Source organism: Mus pahari, chromosome 2, assembly GCF_900095145.1.
Source record: "Mus pahari chromosome 2, PAHARI_EIJ_v1.1, whole genome shotgun sequence".
NCBI classification, from domain to species: Eukaryota; Metazoa; Chordata; class Mammalia; order Rodentia; family Muridae; genus Mus; species Mus pahari.
In genome coordinates, this window is record NC_034591.1 from 159,321,599 (window position 1) to 159,339,426 (window position 17,828).

General features: G+C 45.5%; 1 protein-coding gene and 1 long non-coding RNA gene across 6 annotated transcripts in view; one reads left to right on the forward strand and one right to left on the reverse strand.

The window, feature by feature from the left end:
* Window positions 1-17,739, reverse strand: part of Sox5 (SRY-box transcription factor 5) — a 943,592-nt gene extending 925,853 nt beyond the window's left edge. For 2 of the 5 annotated variants that reach the window (XM_029534568.1, XM_029534566.1), the window contains exon 1: window positions 17,576-17,696. The gene's annotated coding sequence lies outside the window, so the exon portion shown is untranslated. Of the gene's footprint in view, window positions 1-15,048; window positions 15,089-17,575 lie in introns of those variants that run through there. The other 3 variants (XM_029534576.1, XM_029534569.1, XM_029534571.1) reach the window with 3 other exon arrangements.
* Window positions 16,814-17,828, forward strand: part of LOC115063157 — a 3,657-nt gene continuing 2,642 nt past the window's right edge. Inside the window, exon 1 of the long non-coding RNA XR_003843056.1 lies at window positions 16,814-16,876. This is a non-coding gene — a long non-coding RNA (uncharacterized LOC115063157). The remainder of the gene's footprint in view (window positions 16,877-17,828) is intronic.

Here is a 17,828-nt window from a genome sequence, read left to right on the forward strand (position 1 = left end):
TGTGTGTGTGTGTGTGTGTGTGTGTGAGAGAGAGAGAGAGAGAGAGAGAGAGAGAGAGAGAGAGCAAGAGCAGACCATGTGTGCTGATACATGCCTCTTAGCACTCAGACCATAGAGATGGGGTCAGAAGTGTAAGATCATCCTCAGCTACATATGGATTTTGAGGCCAGCCTAAGCTATATAACATAACACCCAGTTGAGAGATGGGATGAAGGGGCAATGACTAGAGTAGCTGTTAAGAGCCCATGAAGTCAGGTCTGCACTTCCAGGCCGGAAGCAAATCTACCCCCCCCCCTTCCAGTTTACAGCGATGCCACCACCGCCACCTTCTGAGAAGAGGCAACCAGCCACCTTACCTCTAACTTCATTGCTTCAGATCATAAACTCTTCCCAGGTACAGAAATCTAAAACAGCACCCCACCTCCTGCAGATGTCTGTTTTATTACTGGTGCAGTGGCACACATCTGCAATCCAGCACTCAGGAGGCTTGTGAGTTTGCGGCTAGCCTGGGCTACATAGTGAAACCCTGGACAAAAAGAACAAGAGCTGGCATGTAGCCCAGGGGCAGAGCTGTAGCCTGATCTGGGCAAAGCCCTGGGATTCATCCCCAACACAGAGATGGGGGAGGAGGGAGGGAGAGGAGGGGGAGGGGAGGAAGGGGGAGGGAGGAAGGGTCCGGGGAGGGAGAGGCAGATTGTTTGGTTTTCCGTTTTGTTTTTAAATCTAACTTCCAGGGTGACCCGTCCATTCAGTTCCCCCATCTGCTCATCCTGTTCCTGTGACCCCTCTCAGGTAGTATCCCCTAGAGCTCTCCCCTCAAAATCCAGCTGTGACAAACCTACCGATCACAGACTGTCTCCTGGGGACTTGAATGTATGTCATCATACATTAGAAAACTCAACTTTCCCATCTGCCTTGCCCTGGATGTAATGTAACTGAAGAATGTGTGTGCAAGCATGCAGACATGCAGCAAACAGAAAGCCCCTGGTTTCCATGTGGCATTAAGTATCCAAGGATATCCATTGCTTCACCTGACAGGTGGGAGTGGTGGTCATTCTGCCACTGGATTACTGGTAGGCAACAGCAAACATGTGACTTCACAACACCAGATTCCTCTCACCCCGTTCCCTACAGGAAGTTATTGGATATGGTTTGTGGAGAGATTGCCTTGATCTGCTGTCACCTCATTTCAGCCAGTCCTGTCATGTTGCTAAGGCTCCACCAGCATCAACCTGCCTGCTGTTTCAACAACACCTGGCTGTATCTCACCTCTGAGATCCTTTACAGATGCAATTCTGCCTGCGTGGAATAAACTCCTATTTTGCTAGAGCAACATCCACTCCCTTCTTTTGCTGAACTTGGCCCCTTAGCAATGGTACCTTCCAAGGGGAATGGGGCATCTCACGCGCAGACAGTAAAGGGATATACATGCTGCAGAAAGTCTAAGAAAATAAAATATCTGATCGGAAGCTGATAAACTGATTGTAGGTTGGCCTCAACGTTGTGAGATTTTACCTGTGACACACTATTTATCCACCATGGCCAAGTGGCTATCCAGAAAACTGTGAGAGTGGTTAGAAGCCATAAGTCACTCAAAGAAACCAAAACAGTTCTCTTCTAAAGGTAATATCTAATGTTGTTTTGGCAGCAGGTCTGTGTATAATCTAACGTTACTGAAGGATGGAATTAAATCAGGACAAACAAGAAAAGATGTGCTTTGGAGGAGTAGAGGCAAGGGGCAGGGAGAGCAAGAAGTGAATCTTTTTAAACCAAGTCTGGAAACAAAGGAAGAGCAGTCTATTGAGAGGCACAACACCGAAAGATGAGGTATAAAGTGTTGTCACTAGGACGGGAATGGTTTTGTCACATAAGCCAGAGGTTGACACCCACATCTTATTTTAGCATGAGTTCATACGGTGGGTTCAACGCTCAACTCAACAGTTGACTTAGAATTGCTTCCTTGGGCTCCTACGTGCTCTCAGATCTTCCCATCTGGGTCTTATTCTCAATCACTCTATCTCACTGCAAGCTAGCAGGCAGCCTCTGTGACTATTCTTATAGACAAACCTCAACATCTATTGTTATTTGTAGCCCTGGGAGAAATGAAACATCGATATAAATAAAACTTTGAGTTCCAATAGGCAAACTCAGGTCTGACTTAAGAAAACAACTTTTACAACCATTAAGTGATATCTCATGATGATACTCACCAGAGGGCCAGAGGTGACATTTTCCTACTGCGTGCTCACTGTATCATGAGTTCCTCACGGCTAATTTGTCAACAGGGGTGAGCATGCCCTGCTCTGCAGATAAGGAATCAGAGACTGCGAGCTCAACTTCTCAGTCAGAAAGAGTTAGAAGACGACGGATGAGAAGGATCGATAACACTCATGCCTTACAAGCATTAGGACATGAGTTCAAGCCCCAGAGTCTGTGTAAACAAGACTTTCAGATGCACTTGTAATCCTAGGTGCAGGGCAGTGAAAACAAGCAGAACCTGAATTCTTGATGGCCAACCAGCTTATCTGCATTGGTGAGTTCTGGACAGTGTGAGAGAGGCTTGTCTAAAAAAGCAAACAACAAAAAGATAGATAGATAGATAGATAGATAGATAGATAGATAGATAGATAGATAGATAGATACATAGATAGATACATAGATACATAGATACATAGATACATAGATACATAGATACATAGATAGATAGATAGATAGATACATACATACATACATACATACATACATACATACATAGATGATAGATAGATAGATAGATAGATAGATAGATAGATAGATAGATAGATGAGAGACAGATGGTAGATAGATGATAAATAGATTGATAGATAGATAGATAGATAGATAGATAGATAGATAGATAGATAGATAAAAAATAGATAGATAGATAGATAGATAGATAGATAGATAGATAGATAGATAGATAGATTAAATAGATAGCTAACTCCATCTGAATAACGCCAAGGTTGTCCCCTGCTCGATACAGCTATGAATTAATACCTGCATGTTCAACCCAGAAGAGAAGGAGGGAGGGAGGAAATGAAGAAGGAAGGGAGAGAGCAAGGGTGAGGAAGGAGAAAGTGAGTGAGGTAAAGGAAGCAGCAAAGGAGGAGCGCATTATTGAGGTGCAGTGTCAGAGCGCCCAACACAAACTCTCAGCATCTAGTGGAGATAAGAATGTTTACCATATAGTTCTCAGCATCATGTTCCGATCACCATATAGTTCAATATGTGTGTCTCCATGTCCTTTCTGTTGCTGTGATGAAACCATTGTCAAAAGCAATTTAGGGAGGAAAGAAATTCATTTGCCTTCTATGTCTCTGCCCTGGTCTAACAATCAGGAAATTCAGAGCACGAAGTCAAGGCGGGAGCTGATGCGGAGGCAAGGGAGGATTGCTCCTTACTGCCTTGGTTTCACAGCTTGCTCGGCCTGCTACCATACAGTACCCAGAACCACCAGCCCAGGGTGGCACTGCCCATGGTGGGTTGGACCCTTTCATCAAGCACCAGTCAAGAAAACGTCCTGCAGACTTTATTATGGGCAAACCTGATGTTGAGGCATGTTCTCAACTGTGTGTGCTTCCCTCTTCCCAGATGCCTCTGACTTGTCTCAAGCCGGGTTTTGAAAAAACAGACAGACAGACAGACAGACAGACAGACAGACAGACAGACAGACAGACAGACAGACAAAACAGAGCATATAACCAATACTAGAAAACTAGTGGTGGGGGTGGGGGGTGGATCTTCGGCCACTGTATTCTGTGAGGACTTTTGGGAAAGAGTAAAGCTGAATTCAGAAAGCAAAGGACCGTATGGTCCTTCTCTCTCCTTTCCTTTGCGCCACATTGTCTTTCACGTGTGGCTTCTGATAGCAGGGTTTTTTCCCTGATAGCTGCTGCCTTCAAATATACCAGTTGCCTCCTTTGGCTGGGTATATACCCTTCTGAGAAGTGCACAGTGTAACATTCTAAGTGATGTTCATTATCTGGTTACAGTTTTCCTTCTCCATAGCCATGAAATCTGCATGAACAGATCAGTACTGTTCTACATACAACTGATTCTCCAGAAGTAGCCTGGTGACTCAATCATATGAGGTGCTCTGTGAAGATGTGTTGCTTACTGAATGAGGGGAAGGACGGAGAAAAGGCTGTGAGAGCCAAATAATGGAGTCTGGTGGGTTGGAAACCAAGGAGTCCATTGATGGGAGGGTTTGAAACAGATGGAGAAAATAACACTCTGGAGGAAGTCCCCAGGGATTTGGGAGTCCCGAGTGGCTTTAGTGCAGTGGCCACAGCCTCTGTACCAGGCTGCATATGGTTTAGAAGGCTGAGGTGCTGCCAGCAGTCGGGGAAGTCAGCTGCACAGCTGTGTGCATCTCGGAGCCGATCAACAGGAGACTGAAGGGAAGTTTTCAAACAAGCCTGATGAGATAGACAAGGAGGAGGCCCTAATAAACCAACCTACAAAGGGCGAGATCCATCCAAATGTGGCACACCATGCTTTGAGTTTTTGAGAAAGGGGCAACGTGACCCAAATAGCAAGCACATCAGGAAGCTTAGCCTGATAGCAGCAAATAGAGCTCACTGCAGAGAAAGATGCTGGCTCGGGAAGACTGCAGCACTTCTGGGCGAGAGGCTAGGTCCTGGAGAGAGGGACAGATGCAGGCATCCTTCTGAAGGATCCATGTAAATATGGGTAGAAGCTTGGTCCCCAGAATCAGAGCTCTATAAGTTCAAGTCCCAGCTGGACCATTATTTCTATGCTGTTTTGGGCAAGCTCAGGCTTCTTGTCTGGATAATGGGACAATTTCTGCACATGAGGGAGGTCACCAGGGAGTCTCAAGAAAAGAGCTGTTTAGCAAAGAGCCTAGTGACAGCTATCAATCAGCCAGCATCAAGTGAGACAGGCAGCGCAGCGCAGCACAACAGTGAACCAGGGAGGGCATGACATTTCCTGAGAAGTCTCCCTGTCACCAGAAGATAGCCACCTACATTGGGAAGAGTTAACTCCCTCCGACTCCTGCCTCCTGCCTTTTTATAACCCACTTCTGGCTTCTGCTCTGGACTCATGCCAGAGCCACTCTCTGCTGGCTCACTCAGGTCCCTTATTCTTCAAACTGCTGGAGGCTTTTCTAAACTTCTGCCTTCGACACTTGGTTGCAGCCTACTCCTACACCCCAGTGACACCCCTTAAGGCAATGCTAACTACTCTGCACCCCTGAGAAACAGTACCTAAATACACCACCTTTCCACTTCCTGAGAGACATCAGAGAGATAAGTTGAGAACAAGTACAGTGTGAGACTTGGTTTTTAAGGGTTAACGGAGAGTGATTATTTTTTCTCTCCGAGGATAGGTAATAGCGTGAGATACCGAAATTAAGCGCAGCAGGAGAAATGGGGGGGGAGGGGTGCTGCATGGATTTCATACAGTATCACAGGCCTTGGCAATAAAGCACTTTAAAAAATGCCTTGTGTTGCTAATTCCTTACACAATCTCCTTTTATTTCCAAAGCATCTCGCAGGGCTGGAGCCACGAGATGCACGGCAATGTTAATATTACACTGCTTGGATTAGAGCCATTTTTGTGCTGAAACTCCCGCTAGGTTTAGGAGACATGGTACCTTTTTCTTCTCCTCCCTGTACATTTTCTAGCTGGAATGAATGGCTTCCTCTTCTGGTGGGGCTGGTATCACTTCTATGGGCACTACCTTGGTGAGCATCTTTCCTTTAATATCTATGGATCCCATGTCATTGGGAATAACTCCTTTCGATGGGCTTCGGGTTCCCTCTGACCTCACCACCAGGACAGTCCCCCACCCCCCAATCCACTGAATCCTTGGTCAAATAGTTATTAAAGAGTTCCACCTACTCTCTGGACCACTGCGGATTTGCATAATAGTACAAGACAACATTCAGTTAGCCACAGAGCAAGGCTTGGTTGCAGAGGGAACCATCCTCTTACTACACGTGGAGACCATAATCCGTACAGTCAAAGAATCAGTGTACACCTCCCCTCTAGAACAATATGCGCTCTTCTCACGTGATATCTCTAGCCAGCATATATGCATGTTATTCTAGCTGGTGGGGAAGCCCTGTCAGTTGTTCAGTAGGTATTGGTTGAGTGCCATGATCACATGGCGACCAGAAAAAACAGGGCTCCCATGTTTCTGGAGCCACAGCTACTCTGGGACTAAGAAAGGCAGTTCCTGAGGTTTGATCCTGTCTCTCCCCCAGTGCTTTGTTTACTTGTAAAAACCACACTGGTCTAACTAAAATCCACACACATCTCATTTCAGTTTGCTCCTTCGAAGCATCTTTTTGTGTCCAGAAAAAACAGGGAACCTCTTAGCCATGGTTCTAGTCACCCATAGCAGCTAAGGTCTGAAATGTCAGAGAACGCCAGGAAATAAACAAACAAACAATTCAGAACTTTACAAAGGAAGAGCATGCTTTAAAGCGCCAGGGAATCTCCCAGCTCCTCAGCGACCCTGTGCCTGGGAAGAGCAACACTGTTTTCCTCTGCAGGATCTGCTCTGTGAATCCCCCCCCCCCCCCCCCGACCGCCACCCCCTGCCAGCTAGTCACTCAGCCAGCTTGGTTAGCAGACTATCACAGCAGCCTCATGGTCCTTATGTCCAAATGATCCTTATGATGAAATCACCCAATGCTATGATGTCACAGTGCCTGTGTCCTTTGCCTTGCTTTGTCTTGTCACAAGAAGGGTTTGCACACACAGTAGGGAGTCTCCAGAAAGCCCACATCCCCGCTCAGCACCTTATAACCATTGTTCCATTTTATTACTGGTTACTATTGGTACCTAATAGGCCTTGCTTAAGGATAAATTTCCTCATAGTTAGATCCATACAGAGGAAAACAGAGTTGGGTTTCTAGGGTTCAGATAGAGCATCTGGGGTACCTTAGACTGTGTCTCCCCCAGATAAAGGGAGATGGGTCTAGTGTAACCATAATCAAAATCTCTAGTGTTTTGTACATATCGCTCTCCCATTCTTTCTGCTCCTATTAGTTCGTTTAAACAATGCAGGGAGAGAGCCCTGTGAAAGAACATTTGCATAGCTAACATGCACAGGCCAAGTTTGACCCCAGCACTACAGAAGAAAACACACAAACAAATATCTTTAAATACCTACTACGTCCCCGAGACTGTACCAAGTATTTGGACTATAAAGCAGTTGGCCTCTGGTCTTCAACAGACTATTAAGCACTGTCAATTTGGTTGTTGGGAAATCCCTTCAAAGCTAAAAGTGATATGGTCACCACCTTTGCCTGGCTTCAGGTCACTACCTCTCTTTGTCAGGTTCTCCCACTCTAGCTTCAGCCATACTACTGTTCTATATGTGCAAAATCACTAAATCACTCTTTCATTTTTAATTCAGAACTAAGAGACCATAAAGGGGCATGTTTCTAGTCACCCAACAGTCAGCCTTGCACTACCTCACCAATACCCCTATTCTCTGAGCACCTTACTTAAGTTCCATAATCTACACGTGCAACTTACTACCACCCCAGGCAAATCAAAATGTTACCTACCACAGGATCTCAACCTTTAAGTGCCCAAGAGTCGCCAGTTACACTTGGTCAAACCAGAGGGTTTAAGGTCTGTGTGGGGAATGGAACACGAAAGACTCGATTTTTAACACTATGCCCCAAAAAGATTTCCAGGGGATGACTGAGCAACCAAAAGGCATTGTCCTTCCTTTTGTGGTCAGCATTTATGTATAAAGAATTGCTACCTATGGGCATAAAACAGCTCTTGGTAAGTAAAGCATACACAACGTGAACCCAGGTGTTCCCAGAGTTTGGGGTTGATGTTGGAATGGGTGATTAATAACGATAATCAGTGTTCTGCTTTCATTTCTGTCACTGTGATAAATATTCTGACAAGAAGCAACTGAGGGAGGAAAGGGCCCATTCGTTACATTGTTTCAGGGAAGCCAATTCCGGAGCCCTTGCACCTAGTCACGCCACACCCACAGTCCAAAGCAGAGAAGAAACATGCTTGCTTATCTGCTGTTTATATACAGCTAGGTTTCTTCCCTCTACCAGAGGTCAGAATCGCGCTCATCAGTGGTGTGGCCCACAGTGGGCTGGGTCTTCTTACACCAATTAAATCAAGACAATCTAGCAGAGGTGTTTCCACAACCTAAGCCTCACTCCTTCAGCCTCTCTGCGCACGTGATTCAAGATTGCAGCAAACTGATGGTTAAAACCAATGAGTACAGTCTTTACAAATTACCGCTCACTCCTGGCTTCCCACAGCATTTCCCATCTGACCCTCCATGATTCGGGATAGTCAGGAAGCCATTGCTTCCTTACAGAGAGCAAACCCTCAGCAGTGCCTGGACACAAAGGGAAAGAGTCCGCATCTAATAGGCCAAAGTCGGGTGGTGACTCTCCTGCTGATGGCAGCTGTGGGAGGTGGGCAGATCACGTGACCACATCAATCTGTTGGCTCACATGTGGAAAGTGGCAGATATACAAGGGATCGGAGTTACACAAGGTTATCCATGTGAAGCATCCCGCACCAACCCCAGAGATGTTAATCCGGCCACCTCACATCAAGCAAAGCTGCCTTTGTGAGGGCCAAGACTCCGTTCTCTCACGAGTAAGCCTTCTGTTCTGTTCTAGGCATTATAATGGTGCCAAGGAGACAAGCCCATATCCTAGGGAGCATACCTTTTTTGTTACCTCTGGTTTGGTTTTTTTTGTTTTTGTTTTTGTTTTTTTGGGAGGGGGGTTATTTGTTTTTTGCTTTTTTGTTTTTGTTTTTCCTAAGACTGTGTCTTACATATCCCAGGCTAGCTACCAACTTGCTGTGGAGCCAAGGATATGCTCGAACTTCTGACTTTCCTGACTCTATATCACAATATTACAAAGGTGCACCACCATGCCTGGGTCATGCCATGATGCGAACAGCACTCACAGCTTCATGCATACTGGGCAAGCACCCTACCAATTGAGCCACATCCCCATCCCACAGGGGAATATTTTTTTTCACCATATAGTTTCAAGCCGGGTAGAATGTATCCACCATACCTTTCATTTCCAGGGATATTAACACAATGCTGAAAGGACAGTGGTGCCAGGAGAATAAGTACATTGTAAGGCAAAAGCTAAGAAAAGTCAGCACATGCTAACATGTAAAAGGAGCTGGGATTCAGAATACCTGGGTACCCAATGGCGTCCCTGCAAATAAACAATGACTTCCTCATGTTTCTTTAGCAATAGAGATTTTTGTTTATTTGTTTGTTTTTTGTTTTTGTTTTTTGTTTTTCAAGACAGGGTTTCTCTGTGTAGCCCTGGTTGTCCTGGAACTCACTCTGTAGATCAGGCTGGCCTGGAACTCAGAAATCCGCCTGCCTCTGCCTCTGCCTCCCCAAGTGCTGGGATTAAAGGCATGCACCACCACTGCCTGGCTAGCAATAGAGATATTTACATACATAAAATGACCACTTAATTTTCTGGTTGAAGCAGAAAAGGTGCCACCTTCTGTGGGAGCCAAGGTTGACTATGCTGTCTGTGAATGAGTCAAGAAGAAAGTTCAAGGCAGAACTGTAAGAGACAGTATGCACTTGTTCAAAAATAGTTCTAGTGCAAGAACGAATTAATGAGACTGATCCTGCCAGACACTATGAACGGGTGCCAGCACCAGAGAAGAACACCACACATCACAAGAGCTTACAGGCAAACCCCAGGCTGTCTGATACTACACATAAAACAACCCTGGTTCTCCACTAACACAAATGATACCATGAGAGCCTGCATCGGTTCTAAATTACCCACATCGAAGAAACAGCAACAGCACAGAGCATGTGCCCAGGCCCACCCAGAAAAGAATTAAATGGGCGGGGAGAAGAAGGTGCTGGGGATGGCTCAGGCTGTCAAATGCTTGCTGGACAAGCATTGGGGACTGGAATTTGGAGCCCCAATGCCTAAGCCAAAAGCCAGGCACAGCAGCATGCATCTGTGACCCAAGTGTTGAAGACAGGTGGGACCCAGTCTAGCTAATCAGTAACCCCAGGTTCAGTGAGAGATCCTGTCTCAAAATATAAGAGGAAGACTAAAGAAGACATTGACATCAATATATCCCTCCACTGCATATACCACCTGAACACCCATGAATACATGTGTGTGTGTGTGTAAACACATGAGCATGAGAGAGCACATACACACACACACATACACACAAACATACATACATACACACACACACACACACACACACACACACATAAGAATCAAATCAGTATCTTAGAAAAGACATCATCCGAACAGTGTTAAGTTTTCCTATCCTCTCCAATGGTGATATCCATCTGCGATTTTAAGCAGAGACCCCCAGTAACCCATGATCACTCACTGTTGGGAAAAAAATGATGTCAAAACTTCACAATAAGCAGTCAGTATCCTGGGCACACATTCCCTAGAGGGGTCCCTGTCTGAGGAATGTGTCAAAAATTAGCTCTCTTTTCCTGCCTCCCAGCCTCTGCGGATTCTGAAGCTATCTCCACGTCAATTTCCCACACAACATAGAACCACCTAAAAAATCTGGGGCAGAAAGCAATATATCGGAAACCACCTAAAAATCACAGGCCAGGTAAGAGAGAGCCTGGTGCCCACAACTCTTCCCTGGTCTTCATAAAGGCAACCCTCTGCATTATATCACCAAGGGTTACCTGGAGAATTGAGTCTAAGTGGTGTGGTCTCCACCCTCTATCACTGCCTCCCACACTGCCTCCACACCCAACAGTGCCCCCCTGCGCTCCCCACCCCACCCCCACCCCCACTCTCAACAGTGCCCTCACTCCCACCCCCACACAGCAACAACTCAATTCTCAGTCCTATAAACGCCTTTTCTCAGATGTTGTTCTCCCAGTGGGAAAAAGAATGAAGTGAGGCCTGACCATCAACTCCTCCACAGTTTCTTTTAATTTAAAGTTACAACAGGAGGGAAGAAAAGAGACTTCCTATTAAGGGACAAGTCCCTGAAGGGGCTCTTAGCTGACAATCGAAGGGCTGTTCATGGCAGCGATCAAATCTAACGCAACAAAGTGCTGGTGGCTCTGTGTCTCATCCCAGCAGGGGCTGGTGCTGAGGGCCACTTGAGTTCAGCACTTTGTGGCGCTTGTAAGTTGGTTTAGGATCAGTCACGCAGGGGAGCAAAGACTTCGGGAGGTGTTTGAGGCTTGAGATAAAATGCAGCCTGGAGTCCATTGCTGCTCCACTGAACAGAGAGCCTACAGAGGTAAGGAAATGAGAGTTCCCTCACTGGTACTTTGTTGGGAGTTACCAGAGGATGGTCAAGGTCAGGTGGTCTCTCTGGTGTGTGGAGTCAAAGGGTACAGACTGAAACAGGAGGAAGAAATAGACTTTTAAAAGGTAAGCCTGAGGTCTCCCTTGCAGGAACACCACTTTCCAGTTATGCGAAATAGCCCTTGTTTAAATACACTCAGGACCATCTGATACAATGTATCCATCCACACCTGGTTGTTGCATTTTGAAAGGAGCAATGTATTTTTTAAGCTTTCCTTCTGTCTATGCATAGCACAGCGTCTTATGGGTGCACAGCCTCATTTAACCCTGACTAGGAAGTATCCTGCTCATTTTACAAAGGATGAAAACAAAATACCAAGAAGCTCAAAGAACTTCTCCCGCTTCCCCTATGGTTTCTGGTGGTGAGGGTGTTTTGTTAGCTTGTTGGTGGCAGATCCACCTGACCAAACCTGGAGCTATTAAGGCCAGGGCTGTGTCGCATCTGTTCTGAGAATCTAATGGACTCTTTTGCAACCCTGTGGCTAGGTACCACTAAGCACAGAGGCCAAACGTGGACTCCTCCCTGATACAAGAACACAGTGGGAGCTTCGGGCCCCTCACAGCGCAGTCCTTCCAGACAGTGGACTCCTCTATAGATGTTTCTGTTTTTGTAGCCAAACCACTCTTGAGCTACATTAGTCAGTTGAACTTCTTCCTGATCAGTCTCTCACATCTGTTCTCCTCTGTGCATTCATACCTACCTGCTGTCAGAAAAGCGTGCAGAGACCTACGGTTAGAGCAGAGCATTTTTATTTGCCTTTACCTATTTATATAGGATGAAAATGTTAATTACTTAAGGAACACTTATCTGAGCAAAGGATAGAATCAATATTCGTGCCAAATACAACATCTTTAATAAAACCACATTGTCAGTGATCATATACAGAAGATAACTGGATCAATATTTTAAAGTGTTGGTTTCCACCTTGAGAAAGTGATTTTTTTTTCAAAAAATCTTATACTCAAATAAGTTTAAAGTATAAAATGAAGCCTCAAACATGTATCATGAGGAACTGGACTGGTTTGGAATAGAGGGAAAAGCAGGGTTGAATTGACAAGACAACCAGCTCAGGGCAGACAGTCTGCTAGAAGTGTCACATTTTTTTTTCTAGTGCCATCCACAAAGCATGCATCTGAGAACATTGCAGGTGCTCAAGTAAATGGTCCAATGATAAGGTGCCTCTGTGCAAGCATGAGAATGGCAGTTCAGGTCCCCAGCACCCGTTTAAAACACAAGGCACAGGCACACATGCCCCTATCTCTAATACACTGTAGACAGAGACAAGCAAACACCATATCTTGCTGGGCAGTCAGGATAGCCTCCTCACTGAGTGTTCAGTTCAGCAAGAGACCCTATCTCCAAAGATAACGTGGGAAGGAATCATAGAAGATACCCAACATATCTAGGCTTCGTCTGCCCTCCACATACATCTGCATACAGACGCAGTGTGCCAGAACACACGCAGACACAGGGAAGAAGGATCATCATAATCTGCTCCTTTGGAGGTTAGAAATAGGCACAGGGCCCTCTAGGTTTCTGATCTCCAGATAAGGTTTTGTATGACTCACCCACAGACCTAGATTGAAAAAACTCAACAGTTGAGGGGGCAGCATCTTCTGCTTCCTGGCCCCTTCAAATTTCCCTACCTTTTTAACTTTGCTTAGATTCATAGTAAGAGCAAAGTTCCTTGGTGTGTCGGAGAATACCAACTGAATGTCAAGATAGGGTCCCACGTCCACTGCACTCTTGTCCACTATGGATGACGTCATCAAACCTTGAAGTAGCTAAACACCAGTTGAGCACCCAAGGTACACACATGTCTTTGGGGATTTTGTTTGTGAGTTTGGTTGGTTGGCTTTGGTTTAGACCCCTACACATGTTGGGGAATGCATGACTCTATACTGGGAGACATAAATAATACCGGCTCTTCTCAACAAGTCATACTACCCCGATGGCTCACTTTCCCCCCTCTAGATTTATCACCATGCCGCCTTTTTCAAGGTCTTCAGCTGTAAGTGGGACAAACAGTTACCTACAAGGTCTAATTTGGAGGGCACTGAAAGCTATCTTTGATTTCTTCCTCTTGCCTTTATCCCTGCAATCTCCACAACAATTTCTCTGAGAAACTGAAAGGTTGTAACAAATGGGGGGAGGGGTGATAATATCATCCAAGCAGAGAATTAAACCATAATGAACTATTTATACCTTTGAATTAATTAGCTTATGAGCCAGAGTTTAAATGGGCCAAATGGGGCAGGAATCTTGGAAGGGCTCATCAAAGCAACCTGGACTGCGGTCAAGGCCCTTCCTGAGGTTCAGGGTCCTCATTAGGAGAGTTTTTCAAAGGCACCTACATAAAGCAGCTAAAGAGGTAAGGGCTTTCTGAAAACAGCTCCAAGCAGATTCCCCCTAATAGTTTTACACTTGATTTTAACTCAACTTTAATGCCAGGAACTGAATTTGATGATGGAGTCTAAGAAGGAGTCCTAGAAATGTCCCAATAAGGCCTAGCAGCAAGTCCCTAATATACCAGGTGTCTGCTCTCTCTTAAGGTCACGGGACAACATCAAAGTTAATAAAAATCCAATTTTGTTCCAAAGAATGTTTTAAAACTCCATATACTCTTCTGTCAATGGTAATTCCTCAGGCAAGTTAAATCTTGGTTTATTGGAAACCATTAAGTAACTTCTGCGCATCCCAAATCCCCCTCATACATGGGCGCAAGCCACTATTTCTGTGACAACACACACAGAAATGAACCCCCAAGACCCCACTCGAACTTGATAGTCATTAACTGTCCCAGTTCCCCCAAGCTCTCCCAGATGGGAAGCGGAATTACAAGACTGATCATAATTGGATTAAGACCCATAATTCTTTAATTCATTCATCAAATTGAGGCATTTGGAACAGTTTATTTACAGAGTTGTTTAGACAGTTTTGTGTGGTGTTTCTGAAGATAAACCAAAATGCCTCTCTGAAATAAGTTTCAGAGCCCAAATCATTAACATATGAGACTCAAATGTAGACAATTTACAAACGGGTGTTTTAAAACATTCTTTGGAACAAAATTGGACTTTTATTTTATTAACTATCTACAAATCTAAGCTCAGGATGTAGTTTATACTTCCTGTGAAACCGACAAGCCCTTTCTTTGCCTCTTATATAAATTTACATTACCTAAACCAAAATAAAAACAAACAAACAAAAACAACAACAACAAAAGCCCCTGTGTGTGAGAGCTCATTTATTTCAGGCCTACACAAATAGTTTCCCTGTTCCTCTCAGAACTCTAAGTATACGCCATCCCCTAATGCTACAGTTGATCAGGTACTGGGTGAATCACACAGGCTCTACCAAATCTCCTCAGCCGCATCAAACATTACAATTCCCTCAGCTCTTTGAAATCCAGGGTTTCTGGAAATCTCAAACCAGAGTTTTCTCCTTCTGGTTTTCCCTCTTGTATTTGCTGACTGTACCTTGAAGGCCCCGACTGCTTATCACTCAGTGGAAGGATGACACTTTTAATAGAGGACACATTCGTGTATGCACAAGCATTGTGTCATATTCTTAAGTGTGTTTTATAAGAAAACATTTCTGCAAGAAGTCAAATTCCTTTCTTTGGAAAAAGGAAAATTTGACATTTGAAATTTAAGCCTTACTTCAACAAGAACCCCTGTCCCCAACCCCACAACAAAGTTGTCATACCTGGCTCAGAAGTTCAATTCACTCCTTTCATGTGATACCTTGTCTGTACGCCCTCTGCATACAGAGTCTTAGAGTCTGTGCAAAGTATATACGTTTCTCTTTTACAGGACCGTACGTCAGTCTAAACAGGATGTGTGTCTACATGTACAAGCCTAAGGTAGCATGAACTAACTGCTATACTTCAAGAGCCTCCTGGTGATTTACCAACTGAGCTTGGCAGATGTGAGTCCTTTATGTGTGTAACATGCATCCAGCCAGGACTGTTTGAACACAACAAAACTAATTCAGTGCTCTGTCTTAAGAACTAAAGGGTTCTCCAAGTGCTAGAAGCTTAGACTGTTTTTTAGAGTAGCTCAAAACTACCCATCCAAACGGGGTACAGAAAGAAAAAAAAATTAAAACGGAGAGCAAACAGAGAGTGTCGAGAATATGATAAGCAGACCACTGGAAAGAAAGAGAAGAAGAAAAAAAGAAATTCTCTCCAGGATGCTGCTATATAATTAACACAAATAACTAAATAATTATGCATATCCCTTCCCACCCCCACAATTAAATGTTTTTAAACAACCCTGGTGATGAAAGATCCACCTTTTAGGCAAACAAAGCAATCCCTGGCAGTTTGAGGATTTGAGACTGGATTGCGTCAGTTTTTAAGTGATGCCTGCGATTTTTATCTCCTAGAGTTCTGAGGAGGAAAGAGTTGATGGCATAATTTCCAAGAGATTTTTGCAGGGTGCCCAGGAGAACTTTCGATGTAAGCGCTTAATGTTTTAAATCTCTCTGGCTGAATTTATCTAGGCTTTGGCCTGGGAGCTATATTTAAATCAGGAAGAAGCACCCCTGGAAGCTGGGCTCCCTGTATCTGCTTCTGAGAACAGATTCCTTCCCTATCTGCTCAAACAGCCATCCTCAGACAGCCGGATTCCTTTAAAATGAGACAGATCAAAATTTAGTGGTTCTGTACAGTATGAAATTGTCCTCCTTTTAAATGCTATAAAAGTCAAACTTGGGGGGGAATAAACATTTCCGTATACTTTAAAAAACCATCTGGCCCTTAACCTAATCACTCCTGGCCATCAAGCACACCCCCCCCAACTCTGTTCTTTTTCTCTTGTCTATAAATCTCCCACTAGCATTTCACTGTGTGTGTGTGTGTGTGTGTGTGTGTGTGTGTGTGTGTGTGTGTGCTCGAGCGTGCTACTAGGAGCCATTATTTATGAACACCAAGAAAACGAATCACTGCCGTCTCTTCTGCTTGCCGATTCCCACACTTATTACCCAAAATCCCACAGATTTCCCTCTGTCTTGCCCTTGACTGTAGAGCCCTGCTGAGCAGAAAAGATTCTCTGGGGAAATCTGTCCCCGTGCCCTTTCTTAAGAAACTCCTCTTGATATCTGGATACTGTGAACATCTCAGCTGGGTTAGAATAAATTTCTAAACTTTTGTGAGGCAGGAAAGCCAGATGCCATCCAGAGTATCCCGGGTGGCCAGCAGAATGTATGGCTCTGCAGTAACACACACTTCCTCATTTTGACCTGCTTCAGCTGATTAGGGAAGACTGGAAATGAATTCACATTCCTCACTCTTAGGCACTCACTGAGACCAAACAGTTTATTAATATATTCACTTTACAAGATGACTATTAAAATATGAGAACTATGTCCTGTGGATCTGAGGCCAGCCGATTGATAACTCCAAAAACTGCTGCTTTCAAATGTACACATTTCCTAATCCAACTTGCTTTCAACCCGTGTGACCTCTGTCCCCTACTTCTTGCTACCTACCATAGCTATGAAGAGCAAGCGGAGAGGGACACAGCACGTGAGTGTGAGTAGTTTATACTTTGTCCAGAGTGAGGGAGGGGGGGGGAGAGGGGAGAGAGAGAGAGAGAGAGAGAAAGAGAGAGAGAGAGAGAGAGAGAAAGTTGCAATCAAATGAACGCTTCCGGTCTCTGAAATGTCTCAAATCCAGAAGGATGAGACTTATTTCTGAAATTCCGAGAGGGACTGAAGACCGATAGAAGAAAAGAGAGATTGCAGAAAGCGAAACAAAAAGACAGAAGAGCTGGGGTGAAGGTGACGGGTAGGCTGAGAGAGCTCTTTCTATTCCAGACAAGAGCGGGGATTTTGTCCAAGTTCGAGGGTCTGTCCCTGGAAAAGCACAAGGCTAGCCCGGGGCTGATACCCTCCTGCCCTGCTTGCCTTCCGCAGCTCGCATCACCGCCACCACTTATAAAACAATACCGGCAACAGGACACGGGCTCCTCCAACAGCAGCACAGATAAAGTTGGCCGGGTCCCGTGGATCGCAGCCCCCTCCCTCCCTCCCGGAAGGGGGGTGACAGCGCCCCCCGCAGCCTCCCCCGCAGCCGGGCCCAGCCCCCTCCCGGGACTTGAGCAAACTCCCGCGCCCCCTCCCTGGGGCTGCGCGGCTCTCCAGCTGGAGCAGGGCGCCTTGGAGGGTTGCCCGCCACCGGCACCTCCACAGCGGGACGCGCCACAAAGTTAAAACGCTGCGGTTCACGCACCTTACCGGGTCTGGTTAATCGCTCCTCTGACGCGGGATGCGCAGCAGCGGGCGGGGGCCTCTGAAGACCCTGGAGACGGGATGGGGCGGCTCGCCTTTTGCACTCTGTGTGTGTCTGTGTCGGGGTGTGTTTGTGTGGGGTGTGCGCGCGCGTGTGTGTGTGTGCGCGCCTGTCCCTCTCTCTCTTTCTCTCTCTCTCTCTCTCTCTCTCTCTCTCTCTCTCTCTCTCTCTCTCTCTCTCTCTCTCTCTCTCT